The sequence below is a fragment of the Triticum aestivum genome, chromosome 7A (assembly GCF_018294505.1).
Source record: "Triticum aestivum cultivar Chinese Spring chromosome 7A, IWGSC CS RefSeq v2.1, whole genome shotgun sequence".
Lineage (NCBI taxonomy): Eukaryota > Viridiplantae > Streptophyta > Magnoliopsida > Poales > Poaceae > Triticum > Triticum aestivum.
In genome coordinates, this window is record NC_057812.1 from 673,222,344 (window position 1) to 673,236,878 (window position 14,535).

Consider the following 14,535-nt stretch of genomic DNA (forward strand, 5'->3'; position numbering starts at 1 on the left):
GACCCGGCGTCGCCGCCCCTGCATCCACCTAGCGCCGCCCCCCATCCTCTTCGTCCACACAGCAGGAGCATCCCCAATCCAGCCTGCCGCCCCTGCATCCACCCAGAACCACCGCCCCCATCCTCTTTATCCACGCCACAGGAGAATCCCCCAATCCAGCCGGCTGCACCAGCATCACGCAATCCAGCGCTGCCGCCCCAACCCCTCCATCACCCCACATAGATGTCCCAGTGTACAGGCAAAGCTAAATTAAAAAGATCTCAGCTTTGTGGGCTATACATACAAAAACTTTGATGCTGTGAAAGGATTAAAACATGCAGGTTTGTGTCTTTGACATAATTTTGTATGTTGTGAAATATGGCTGGATTGCAAGTATGGATTTCTTTTCTAGTGTTATTGGCATTTTCTCATATCATACTCATTATGTTTTGTAAACTTATAAATGACAGTTTTTCATAGTATAAACATGCTATTAGGTAGCTTCACCACTTGATGAAAAATAACCAGTATCTAAGTGGCATACATGCTGTTTATAATCCTTTGTTGTTTATTAATCTAGAAATGTTTGCAGATATGCAAAGGAGCTCATCACTAAAAAGGCCCTCTATTGGTGCTATATTCCCCAAGAACAACGCCTCCCGATATCCTTCGCCATCCTCGCCCCTGGTTCACCTCCTCTGCCACCTACTCGTCAACTGATCAGCAGGAGCAGCAATAGCCTGAGAGTCGCAGATAGAGGTTGCACTGAGTTCTGTTCTCTGTTTTCACAGGTCTGCATTTAGAACATGCACATTTTTCTTGCTGAGGTAGTAAACTTGGCTATGAGCTATGAGTCTAATAGAAGATCCTTGTAACTTGAACTGTCAGAACATGATTCCTAATTTATGCCTATCAGGTGCTATTTAGAGTATATGACTTGGTACTTTTGATTTAGTTTCATTAATGATCTGGATGATAAACTGGAAAAGTTTGTGGTACTTTTTGATATGCTAAATGTAAGATCATAACTGCATGCTAGTTGGTTATTGTTCTTCATCTAGGGTAATTATATTTTTACGCGTTCCAGGAACCAGCCTAAACCAGACTTTAAGGACAAGTTTAAGATCTAGGTTGGGAAGTGAAGAAGGTGTCAAGCTGCAGCCATCAATAATTGAACAAGTGCCACTTGCAGCTTCTGGTGAGATTCTTGATCATAAGACTTGATATTTTTTATATCATTGTGTGGTATCTTCTGATTTTAGTTTGAATACCTTGTAATTTGATTCTATCATTGCATGGTAATATTAGACTATATTTTGAATATTCGAGTGTTGCTCTGGTTTGTAATTATCGATTTGTGTTGGCTTGCGATAATTAGGCAAGGGTTCAAATTTAGTACAAGCAACTCGTGATGGACAAGAGTTGGATGGATCATGCTAGGTACAACATTAAGATGAACACGCTTTCCACTTTATATAATATTATCGAAGGATTATCTATTGATGAATCAATAATTGTAGGCATACAAAAACGTATATTTAAGGGGTCAAACAATTTATACAATTTGCATTTACCAATTCTGCTAGAGGGAGCAAGATATTATGTCCTTGTAAAATCTGTGTGAAGTGTGCATGGAAGGAATCTAGTGTTGTCTATGAGCACTTAGTATGCGATGGGTTCTTGGAAGGGTATAAAAAATGGTTGTATCATGGGGAGGGACCGTTATGCCTTCCACAACGGTGCGAGCCTGTCAAGTTTCAAAACGACGAGGTTGAAGATAAGGACATATTTGAGGTACTTGATGAGATACCTGAAATGCTTGAAGATATAGGACATGAATTTGGTGAAGTTGGGGATGGTGGTGGGAATGATGGTGACCTAAGGGAGGATGGAAGTGATCCAAATATAGAGGCCTTTCACCAATTATTAGATGATGTACGGCAACAACTTTATCCTGGGTGCACAAGCTTCTCAAAGCTACACTTTGTAGTTAGATTACTCCACACCAAATTTCTTGGGGGTTGGAGTGATAAGAGTTTTAACATATTGCTCGAGCTGCTTAATAAGGCCTTTCCAGGGGAGTCGCCACTTCCTAAGAACTTTCATGAAGCAAAGAAGATGATAAAATGCCTTGGACTAGGTTATGTTAATATACATGCATGTGAGAATGATTGCATATTATTTCGAAAGCAATATGCAAATGCAGACCAATTCCCTATATGCAAAACTTCTCGGTGGAAATCTGAAAAGAAGAGCCTTGATGGGAAACGTGTACACCAAGTACCAAGAAAGGTTCTTCGTTATTTTCCAATAAAGAAGAGGCTTCAGCGGCTGTTCATATCAAAGAAGAGTGCAATAGATGCAAGATGGCATGATGAAGGACGCATAAGAGATGGTTTAGTGAGGCATCCTGCAGATTCTCCTGCATGGAAACATTTTGATGTGACACATCCAAAATTTGCTGAAGATAGTCGCAACATTAGGCTAGCTATAACGGCAGACGGATTTAATCCCTATCGATCTATGTACTGTAGTAGCTATAGCATTTGGCATGTCATGTTGATCCCCTTGAATTTGCCTCCTTGGTTATGCATGAAGCAGCCAGATTTCATCCTTTCCTTATTAATTCCTGGCCCAAAGTCATCTGGGGAAGACATGGATGTCTATCTTGAACCACTTATTGATGATATGGTCAAAATGTTTGAAAAAGGGCGTTAGAACTTTTGATGCTTCTACAGGAGAGTCCTTTGACTTGCATGCTGCCATATTATACACCATTTCTGATCTCCCTGGTTTAGGTCACCTATGTGGATGTGTCACCTCTGGGGGATATGGTTGTCCAGATTGCCACTTGCACACTTGCTCTCTTCGGCTGGCAAAGGGCATGAAGAATTGCTATATGGGTCATAGAAGGTTCTTAGATGCAAACCATGAGTATAGGTTTGATGAAGAATCTTTTGATGGTATGGAGCTTCGAGAGGCACCTATACCACTTACTGGAGAAGAAGTTTTGGCTCTAACAGAAAATATGCATACTATTTTTGGAAAGAACCCCGTAGGAAAGACAAAGAAAAGGAAGCATAAGGATGGTGAACCAGTAATATGGAAAAGAAAATCCATATTCTTTAATTTACCATATTGGAAAGACTTGCTGCGGCCTTATAATTTAGATGCAATGCACATTGAGAAGAATGTTTGTGAAAACATAATGAACACACTTTTGGGCTTCGACGGAAAATCTAAAGATAATTTGAATTGTCGTCTTGATCTACGAGATCTAGGTATACGAGCTGATCTTCATCCTACTGACTTAGGAGAAGATTCATATTATGTACCTCCATCACTTTACTTAATGACCTCCGAGCAGAAAAAGCTATTTTGTGGAGTTTTTAAAGGGGCCAAGTTTCCTTATGGCTATGCTTCTGATTTGTATTACCACGTCCATGTTAATGAGAAAAAAATTACTGGATTGAAGAGTCATGCTAATCACATTCTCTTGCAAAATTTACTTCCATTGGCTGTTAGAGGAACATTGCCCGAGCACGTTGGCATTGCATTGACACGTGTGAGCAGATTCTTCAAGAAAATTTATGCACCCGTTATTTGTGTAAGTGATATGGAGAAGCTAGAGGAAGAAATTGCTGAGACATTAAGCATTCTTGAGACTATATTCCCTCCATCTTTTTTGGATCCTATGGTCCACTTAATGGTCCATCTTCCAGCCCAAGTGAGGCTTTGGGGGCCAGCAAAATACACCAACATGTTCCCAGTTGAAAGGTCAAATTCTGCACCTATTTGTTAGTATCATAAAAAAATCTTTTTATTTTTTTACGCTCATATGTGCTATGTCAATCATGTATTGGTTTTTGATGAGGTTAAAAGGATATGTTCGCACCAAGAGTCATCCAGAGGGGCCAATTGCAGAGAGTTATGTGTTTGATGAGTGTATCACTTTTTGTTCTCGTTATTTACAAGACTGTGAGACTAGATTTAGTCGACTTAATGCAAATGAGCTTGCTGGTCCTAGCAGCACTCCTAGTACTATGCCCTTCTTTGACAACACGGGTCGGCCTTTGGCTGGAAAACATGATGTGACTTTGGACAATAAAACATGGCTTCAAGCACATAGATATGTCTTATTTAATTATGATCATATTGAACCATACTTGAGGTCAGTTATGTCATATGTCAAACATTTGTTTTCATAGACTGAATTTTTCCCCCATATGTTACTCAAATTTGATTTAACTACTGCAGAAAGCATGCTGAGTTTTTGTCCTCAACCGGTCATCGAAATATTAGTCGCATCCAGCATGAAAAATTCCATGAGTGGTTTAAATTACATGTGGCAGAGCTAGTAGAGAATGGTGAAGAAGTGTCCGAAGAGATCCAAATTTTAGCGTCTGGACCCTTCATTGCTGCAAAAACATATAGCAGCTATACTATAAATGGGGTAAATTTCCACACAAGGTCCTACGATGATGGTAGGCGCAGCCAAAGTAGTGGAGTTGCTCTAGTTGCACAGACATCTACAAATGCTGAAAAACTTATAGTGGGGAGTAAAATATATTATGGTGTGATAACAGAAATTCTGGAATTAAACTATCAACACAAAGGAAATATCGTGCTATTTAAATATGATTGGTTTGACAACCGTGTACCAGACAAGTGGGTAAAAGTCGATAAATTTGGCATCACGAATGTGCAGGCTAAGCATTTATTTAACTCTGGTGAGAAATTGTCTGATGAGCCATTCATTTTGGCTTCGCAAGCAACTCAGGTGTATTATGTTGAACATACCACTGACAAAGATTGGTATAGCGTTGTTCAGTCTAAACCGGGAATCCTTTATGATATTTTTGGAAAAGGAAATGAGAACTTCGAGAAAGTTGATGAACATGTGGTTTTGTTCCCTGATTTAGATGCTAATGTAGATCTCCGGGTTGATCTTAAAAGTGCACGTCGTATCAGAGAAGATATAGATGGAACAATTGTTCGACAGGTCAAGAAGGATAAGTATGTAGTTTTTAGATTTTAATATTTCTGCAAAATACCTCTTCTAATTAATATTCATGTGTTCCTCTAGTTCAGATTGTTCATAAGACATCCTTTTTAACCAGTCTTGTAAGACTACATCTATGTTTTTGTATTTCAGATTGCATTAAACATTTTTCTAATTCAGATATTTTACCTTTTTTCAGGAAAAAGAATGGCAAACGAGGAGAAAGGGCTAATACTACTTCATATGAAGAAGCACGGGCAGAGACTCTAAGGCTGAACACAGGGAAGTTGCATCAATTAATTCCAAGACTTGCAGAGAAGTCTTCGCATGAACAAAACAACAAGACAAAGGTGATGGTAGCCTTCCAAGACTTGCTTGTGTGTTGATTCAACTATGCAGGTGTATGGTAGCTATTTAACAACATGTGCTTATCTGCAGAAAAGGCAACACACATCTAGTCAGTCAGCTCTTGAAATGCCTAGACGCATACTAAGATCGGACACCGCTAGAGCTGATTCTAGGCACGATGATGAAGACATGCAAGATGCTGCATTAGAAGAGAATGAAGATGATGTTAATGCAGCGACACAACATGGTAGGTAGTTCTATTTTTTTAGGCATTTAACCTTTTTCATTTCGGAGATCTAACTAATTCTTTTCTATGTTCATATAGATGGTGGTCAACAACAGAAGAAGCATGGACGCAGCTATACTAGAAAGGCCGATGTACGCTCAAGAGGGAACTAGCCACCAATTAGGCTAGAGATCAATAAGAAGGGACAACCTGTGGGGGACAATGCCACCGAGTTTGCAAATTTTATAGCCACACTGGTTAAAAATAGTGAGATAGTATCACTTGCCAAACCTGATTGGAGGTTGGTTGAGCCAAAGCAAAAGCTTTTATTGTGGAATACTTTGAAGGTAACTTCTGTGATGCATATATACAAAAATTTCTTATGGACTTATGTTGCATCCTCTAATTCATTGTTGAATTTTGGCAACTTGATAACCAGTTGTACTATGAAGTGGATGAAAGAGTTAAAGACTGGGTCATGGGAAGTGCTGCTAAGAAATGGAGAGATTTCAACTCAGATCTGAAGGCTTTGTATTTTCATGAAGAAAAGACTGACGAGGAGCTCCTTGCTGATTGTGATGCTAGAGTTCATGAAGATGACTGGAAATGGCTTATTGACCATTGGAGGACTGATGCGGCTAAGGTATGCTGCAAGATCATTGTCCAGTGTTCATTTTTGAAAAGCTCTAACTGTTGATCATGATCATTGTTTCTTGTACTTTAGCAACGTTGTGAGATAGGGAAGTTAAATCGCCAAGGGATGACCTTGTTTCATACAACTGGCAGCAAGAGTCATGCACGTGTTATTGAAGAAGAGGTACATTTTTGCTACTGTTTCCTACAATTCTTTAACCCATCTAAATATGTGTTGGCTCATAGAATAATAAATTGAATGTAGCACAAGAAGAATGGATATCCCCCACGTAGAGATGAAGAGGTTGTTATAACACACACTACTAAAAAAGGAGTTCCTTCCAATGCGGCAGCGGCACAAAAAATTGTATGTACTAAATAGCAAGTACTTTCATGTAGTTGAGCCATTTGTAGTGATGCTTATTTTTGTGGTTCCTCCTTGTAGAAAGAGCTAGAGAACAAAGCAAATGAACAACCGGAATTGTTAGAAAAAACCATAGAGCAAGGCGATCTTTTTTCGCATGTATTTGGAAAGGAGAGGAATGGATATGTTCGCTGTATAGGCATGGGGCCAAGTGCATCAGATCTACGCATGCCTGGAACTAGAAAATTGAAATCAACAAGGCTCCAACTGGCTGAGGAAGAATGTCGACAAGCTATGGAAGAGGCTGCACTTTTAAGGGAGCGTGTGGAAGCAACCGATCGAAAATGGACATTGTTATGAACGAAGTCCTAGAGATGAAAAATATGATGTTAGCTTCTCAGGCTAAAGAAAAGGAGCAATTCAGTCCACACTATGATTCCAATTCTGCACAAGACGAGGTGTTTTTTTGGCATTGTCCCCATTTGAAACCTTTATGAATAGTATAGTTATCTTTCCTTCTTTGCTAACTCGTATTGGCTTGGTGCAGTATATTTATGATGAAGGCGAAAATAGTGAGACTGGGTACATGGCTGCTGAAAAGGAGGATGGTCACGTGGTATGCATTGCTCAAATGAAAATGCATTATTTTAGTATTGTCAACTAGACTTTTTAAATAACGTCCAAAAAATTCTCTTTGGATGTAGATGTCAAATAGACCAATGGTAGAAAGTCAACCAAAACTCACACAACAGAAGAAGCAAGTGCTGGTCCAACAGATGAATCAACAACTAGATCATCAAAACACAACCGTCACTCAAAAGACTCCCCAAGTAAAAAAACTCTTGCTCCTAAAGATTTATTGCTTTATATTTGACACACATTTTTTGAAGTTTGGCTTATATATTGCTTGTCTCAGGTTGGACAGGATGTCATATTGTACTCTATCTCCCGCCCTTATAACATACCAGTGGCGAAGGCCACTATTCAGTCAATTGATAGGACGAAGATAGTGGCGGGTGCCGAACTTGGATCTCAATGTTCTGAAGTCGTAGTTAACATGGTGATGAAAAAGGATGCTATTTTGCAACGCCCTTATGGGAATGTGAGGACCATGGTGAATGCTCTCAGGCGATCTATTGCATGGCCTCGTAGATATGTAAAACTTCTTCCTGATCATGTCTATTTCAGAAGTTTGTTTCTCAAATTGCTTCATATTGACAATCCTATGTTTGCAGATTGAGGTTGTTCGTAAAGTTATGCAGAAGCAACCATGACAGCCCATAGCAGTCCCCACATCTTGAAGGTATTGCATGTTCTTAGAATTCTGGAATATTTTACACCTAAAGAAAAGATATGTTTCTCTTTTCACATACGGATGACTTATTATTTTTCTGAATGAAGCATGTGATTGAAAGTAGGAACCTAAAAGTTCTTTATTTTCTCCTGAGCAACTTGTACTTTCTATGTTTTTCCTAGTAGATGAAAAATGTGCCTACTTTCAAATACATGCTTAAGTCCTATTTTGAATCACAAACAGTAACTCTGTTTCTTAGATAATTCTGCAAACTCTTTCTGAAAGCAAGCAGCAAACTTTCCACCCTGTCGTGGTATTCTCACGGGGGGCTTGCGAGTCGACAGATGCCACAAGGGCTTAGTGTGAGGGTAAGACTGCTGCTGATAGGACCGGGAACGGGTATGCAAGTAGCGCGCGCTAGTTGACCCAGGTTCGGGGCTCTCCGGAGAGATAACACCCCTACTCATGCATGTCTGAGTATATCTGGTATATCTGGTACAGAGCTGCTCCTAGAGTCAGTGCCATAGGCATCTGGCCTCGTATATATGCGGGTGGCCGGATGAGCATGCAAGCTCTAGTAGCCGAATGGCACTTGGCCGTGGGTGTGTGCGTGAGAGTCCATGTGTCTCCTGATGGATGGAGCTAGCTTTTATAGTGTGAGGTAGGCATGGGTGGTGGTAGCGTTGGTTGTAAGCTACCTTGGGTAGCTTACAAACCAAGCTATGTAGTGGCATGGCCTAGGCATGGTGCATGTCATGCTTGTCCCCTAGGGTACTTTATAAATCAGTATCCAGGAGACACGGTACACTGTAGATGACATCACGGTATGGTTGTCTTGTCCGCGGTATGGCCGTCTCTTCAGGGTCTTGTCGGTGTCCGGTCGGGCTGCAGTTGGCAGCCGGCTGGTCGTTGCAGTCGGCCGGGCAGAGCTCTCTGGTGTGGTTGTTGGCGCAGTCGGCAGCCGGCTGGTTGGCGCAGTTGGCAGCCGGCTGGCTGGCACAGTCGGACTGAGGGGCTTTGCTAGCCCTGATGTCTTGAAATATCGTCTTGCCGTCCTCGGGGTACCCGTGGTCGATTACTCCGACACACCCTCATGGCATCAACACCATCTCCTTCTGATTTTGCACTGCCCCTGTTTTATTCTTGGGTACGGCCCGACACACTAAATAGGACGAACATGTACAAGAAAACAGAATGGTGGACACCCTGCATTGCCACTGGATTGCTAGTAATTGATCTCTGGCTGCAGTTTTTGAATGATCTATTTACTTAACAGCAATCAAGAGAAATTATACTGCACCAAACAAGATGGATATTGGTATATATTTATAGTGATTGGTTACATTGATTTTCCTAGTGATGCATACACAGTGCACAATCTCTTCTTATGAGTACATCCACACATTCTGTCTGTGCCTTGTGGAATGCATACAGGGTGACACACATGTGTCTCTTTCATTTGGTTGAGTCGATTTTCTTTTTCAGCTGATGCAACATATATGTTTGGAACATGTGTTCTTCTAAGCTGATCTATTTGGCCATTTCTTTTTTTTACAGGTCACCTGCATAATGCCTTTGCATCCACAAATGCGGTTTGTTTGGTGAGCTAAAGGATCTTCTGCTGGGATATGTTTACACCTAAAACCAGATTGTATACTTTGCGCTTTTGTCTATGATGTACTACTTTGAGTTGTGAACCTACAACTGTACGCATGTGTGCATGTAGACCTGATGGATAGTTGTGCTTTTGGCTGTCTTGTTACTGGACTTGTATGCCTGTGTGTGCATGTAGGCACACATAATGGATCTTTGTGCTAGCTTTTAGTCTCCTGGACTAATGATGTATGGATGATGGATTGCTCATAATTAGTATATGCACTATCTCTGAAGTGTGATGCTATCTTTATTACTGTATGCATGTGTGTTTTATATATAGATGGCACAAAATGGACTGAAGATAAATCATAGCTGTCGAAATACATACAATATGGGAGATTTGTGTGGTTGCAGTGAAGAAAAATACAGGCAGACTTACTGCCGGGAAATCTTCTAACTGCCCTATATAATCAGCCCGCCGGGGAAGATATGTATGCCGGTAATAGTGCTAACTGCCGGTAAAGGCAAGAACATGAAGGGCAAATATTCTGCCGGCGTATAGGGTAACTGCCGGGAATTCCTTTCCCCGACAGGACTTTCAAGGGCGGTTTGTAGTTGCCGGCAAAAGACTTTCCCGGCAGTTATTATGCCTCCAATGACATGTTTTCCCGGCAGATATTATGACCTCTAATTTTTGGTCATGGTATAGTGAAGTAGGTAATTTGCTGTCTATGAACTACATACGGCAAAGGCCAAAAAACATGCCGCAAAGATTTTGCCATCAGTAAGCGGACAACAAAGTGTGTCGGCAAAGGGTACTTTGCCATCAACTTTTCATCAGACAGAAGGCAAAGACTTTGCCGTCAGCCAATCTCAGTAACAAACGGCAACGAAACATCTTTGCCGTCAGCCGAACTACTTTACAGATGGTATAGTTTTTTGAATTCAATTTTTTAAGAGTGTATAAAAGATATGGGATGCAACTCAATTGTATTCCTCGGAGTTGGTCAAAATATATGGGATGCAACTCAAGTGTATTCCTCGGAGGTTGTTCACCATGTCAAAGAGACCCTGTGAAATGGTGAGTGAGGGAGTCCTGGATTAGGGGGTGTCCGGATGGCCGGACTATACCTTCAGCCGGACTCCTGGACTATGAAGATACAAGATTGAAGACTTCGTCCCGTGTACGGAAGGGACTTTCCTTGGCGTGGAAGGCAATCTTGGCGATACGGATATGTAGATCTCCTACCATTGTAACCGACTTTGTGTAACCCTAACCCTCTCCGATGTCTATATAAACCGGAGGGTTTTAGTCTGTAGGACAAGATACAGAACAACAATCATACCATAGGCTAGCTTCTAGGGTTTAGCCTCTCCGATCTTGTGGTAGATCTACTCTTGTACTACCCATATCATCAATATTAATCAAGCAGGACCTAAGGTTTTACCTCCATCAAGAGGGCCCGAACCTGGGTAAAACTTCATGTCCCTTGCCTCCTGTTACCATCCGGCCTAGACGCACAGTTCGGGACCCCCTACCCGAGATCCGCCGGTTTTGACACCGACATTGGTGCTTTCATTGAGAGTTCCTCTGTGTCATCGCCGTTAGGCTTGATGGCTCCTACGATCATCAATAGCGATGCAGTCCAGGGTGAGACCTTCCTTCCCGGACAGATCTTCGTCTTCGGCGGCTTTGCACTGCGGGCCAATTCACTTGGCCATCTGGAGCAGATCGAAAGCTATGCCCCTGGCCATCAGGTCAGATTTGGAAGTTTAAACTACACGGCTGACATCCGCGGGGACTTGATCCTCGATGGATTCGAGCCACTGCCGAGCGCGCCGCACTGTCACGATGAGCATGATCTAGCTCTGCCGCCGAACAGTGCCCTGGAGGCCACACCCACATCGGCTTCGACCCTTAATTCGGAGCCAACTGCGCCGATCGAGGATGGCTGGTTGGATGCCGCCTCGGGGGCTGCGATCCCAATGGCGATCGAGCCGAACACCAGCCCCGCACTCCGCGAGACTCGTGACTCCAAGGAGCCGGACTCCTCTCCAGACTCCGAACCCTCCGCGCCCCTGCCGATCGAATCCGATTGGGCGCCGATCATAGTTTACTGCCGCGGACATCTTTCAGCACTTGCCTTTCGGCGATATTCTGAAGACACTAAAGTCTCCCTCTTTATCAGGAGAGCCCTGGCCGCACTATGGTCAGCAGGGTTGGGATACGGACGATGAAGAAATTCAAAGCCCACCCACCACCCACTTCATAGCCACTGTCGACGACTTAACCGACATGCTCGAGTTTGACTCCGAAGACATCGACGGTATGGACACCGATGCAGGAGACGATGAAGAACCAACGCCTATTGGGCCCTGGAAAGCCACCTCATCGTATGACATATACATGGTGGACACCCCGAAAGAAGGAGATGGCGATGGAACAGCGGAGGATGACCCCTCCAAGAAACAGCCTAAGTGCCGGTGTCAGCGGCGCCGCTCAAAATCCCGCCAAAGCAAATATGGTGATTCCAGCACGGGAGATAATAATACTCCGGAGAGTGCCGAAGAAAACCCCCTCCAGCAAGATTCAGCATAGGAGGACGGAGAAGTAGCGCTCATGAGAGAGCGGCAGACAGAGAGGTCAAGGACGATAATTATATGCCTCCCTCCGAAGACGAGGCAAGCCTCGACGACGACGAATTCGTCGTGCCAGAGGATCCCATCGAGCAAGAGCGTTTTCAACGCAGGCTTATGGCCACGACAAGAAGCCTCAAGAAAAAACAGCAACAGCTTAGAGCTGATCAAGATTTGCTAGTCGACAGATGGACTGAAGTCCTTGCGGCCGAAGAGCATAAACTCGAACGCCCCTCCAAGAGCTACCCAAAGCGCAGGTTGCTACCCCAATTAGAGGAGGAAGCACTTAAACCTACATCATCAGCACTTGATACGGCCGACCGGCCACCTCGTGGCCACGACAGAGAGGCCTCTCAGCCCTCCACTCAAGCCGCACCCCGTACCAAGGCACGGGAAAATGCGCCAGACCTACGAGATATGTTGGAGGACAAGGCAAGGCAAACAAGATCGATCTACGGATCGTGTGGGTGCCCCACGACTCGAGACGGTAACTGTCACGCCAGACACAAATCTGGTAGGGCCGAACACAGTAGACAAAGCTCATTGGAGCTACGTCATGATATAGCCCAGTACAGAGGCGCTGCACACCCACTATACTTCACAGATGAAGTAATGGATCATCAAATCCCCGAGGGTTTCAAACCCGTAAACATCGAATCATATGATGGCACAACAGATCCTGCGGTATGGATCGAGGATTATCTCCTTCATATCCACATGGCCCGCGGCGATGATCTCCACGCCATCAAATACCTCCCACTCAAGCTTAAAGGACCAGCTCGGCATAGGCTTAGCAGCTTGCCAGCAGGATCAATCGGTTGTTGGGAGGACCTGGACGCCGCATTCCTCGACAATTTCCAGGGCACTTATGTGCGACCACCAGACGCCGATGACCTAAGCCACGTAATTCAGCAGCCAGAGGAATCGGCCAGGCAATTCTGGACACTGTTCCTAACAAAGAAAAATCAAATAGTCGATTGTCCGGACGCAGAGGCCCTAGCAGCCTTCAAGCACAATATCCATGATGAGTGGCTTGCCCGGCACCTTGGACAGGAAAAGCCGAAATCTATGGCAGCACTCACGACACTCATGACCCGCTTTTGCATGGGAGAAGATAGCTGGCTTGCTCGTAGCAACAATATGACCAAGAACCCTGGTAACTCGGATACCAGGGATAGTAGTGGCAGGTCGCGTCGCAACAAGCAGAAGCGCCACATTAACGGCGACAATGCTAAGGATATGGCAGTTAATGCCGGATTCAAAGGCTATAAATCCAGTCAGCGGAAAAAGCCATTCAAAAGAAATCCTAGGGGCCCATCCAGTTTGGACCGAATACTCGACCGCTTGTGCCAGATACATGGCACCCCCGAAAAGTCGGCCAATCACACCAACAGGGATTGTTGGGTGTTCAAGCAGGCAGGCAAGTTAAATGCCGAAAATAAAGACACGGGACTGCATAGCGATGACGACGAAGAGCCCCGGCGGCCGAACAACAATGGACAGAAGGGTTTTCCCCCACAAGTGCGGACGGTGAACATGATATACGCAACCCACATCTCCAAGAGGGAGCTGAAGCGCGCGTTAAGGGACGTATACGCGGTAGAGCCAGTCGCCCCAAAGTTCAACCCAAGGTCCTCCTGCCCGATCACCTTTGTTCGAAGGGACCATCCCACTAGCACCCATCATGGCGGATTCGCCGCATTGGTTCTAGACCCAATCATTGACGGATTTCATCTCACTAGAGTCCTTATGGACGGCGGCAGCAGCCTGAACCTGCTTTACCAGGATACAGTGCAGAAAATGGGCATAGATCCCTCGAGGATTAAGCCCACCAAAACGACCTTTAAAGGCGTAATACCAGGTGTAGAGGCCAACTGTACAGGCTCAATCACACTTGAAGTGGTCTTCGGATCTCCGGATAATTTCTGAAGCGAGGAGTTAATCTTCAACATAGTCCCATTCCGCAGTGGCTATCACGCACTGCTCGGGCGAACCGCATTCGCCAAGTTCAATGCGGTACCGCACTACACATACCTTAAGCTCAAGATGCCAGGCCCTCAAGGAGTAATTACGGTCAATGGAAACACCAAATGCTCTCTCCGAACGGAGGAGCACACTGCGGCCCTTGCAGCAGAAGTACAAAGCAGCCTCTCCGGGCAGTTCGCCAGTCCGGCCATTAAACGTCCGGACACCGTCAAGCGCGCCCGGAGTAACCTACAACAAGACCGCCTGGCACGTTTCGAGCAGGCGTAGCAATGCGGCCCCAACCCCAGCCCTCGCAAAAATGCGACACCAGTACTTCGCGTACATAGCTACGCTCTAGAACTACCATGGGTACAGGGGGAGGGGCACCATCACGGCACGCCCGAAACACGGCTTAAACCGCACCAGGGGCTGCCGATTTTTTAATTTTCTCTTACTTTCAGGACCCCACTCTTCGGAAGGCCTGTTCGGCA

At 44.3% G+C, this 14,535-nt stretch overlaps 1 long non-coding RNA gene across 1 annotated transcript; it reads left to right on the forward strand.

Moving 5' to 3' along the window:
- Positions 1 to 6,460: 6,460 nt before the first annotated feature.
- On the forward strand, positions 6,461 to 7,362 carry LOC123150869 (uncharacterized). The gene is made up of 4 exons (XR_006475383.1): positions 6,461 to 6,555; positions 6,634 to 7,010; positions 7,100 to 7,168; positions 7,257 to 7,362. It is a non-coding gene; the product is annotated as an uncharacterized lncRNA (long non-coding RNA).
- Positions 7,363 to 14,535: the final 7,173 nt, after the last annotated feature.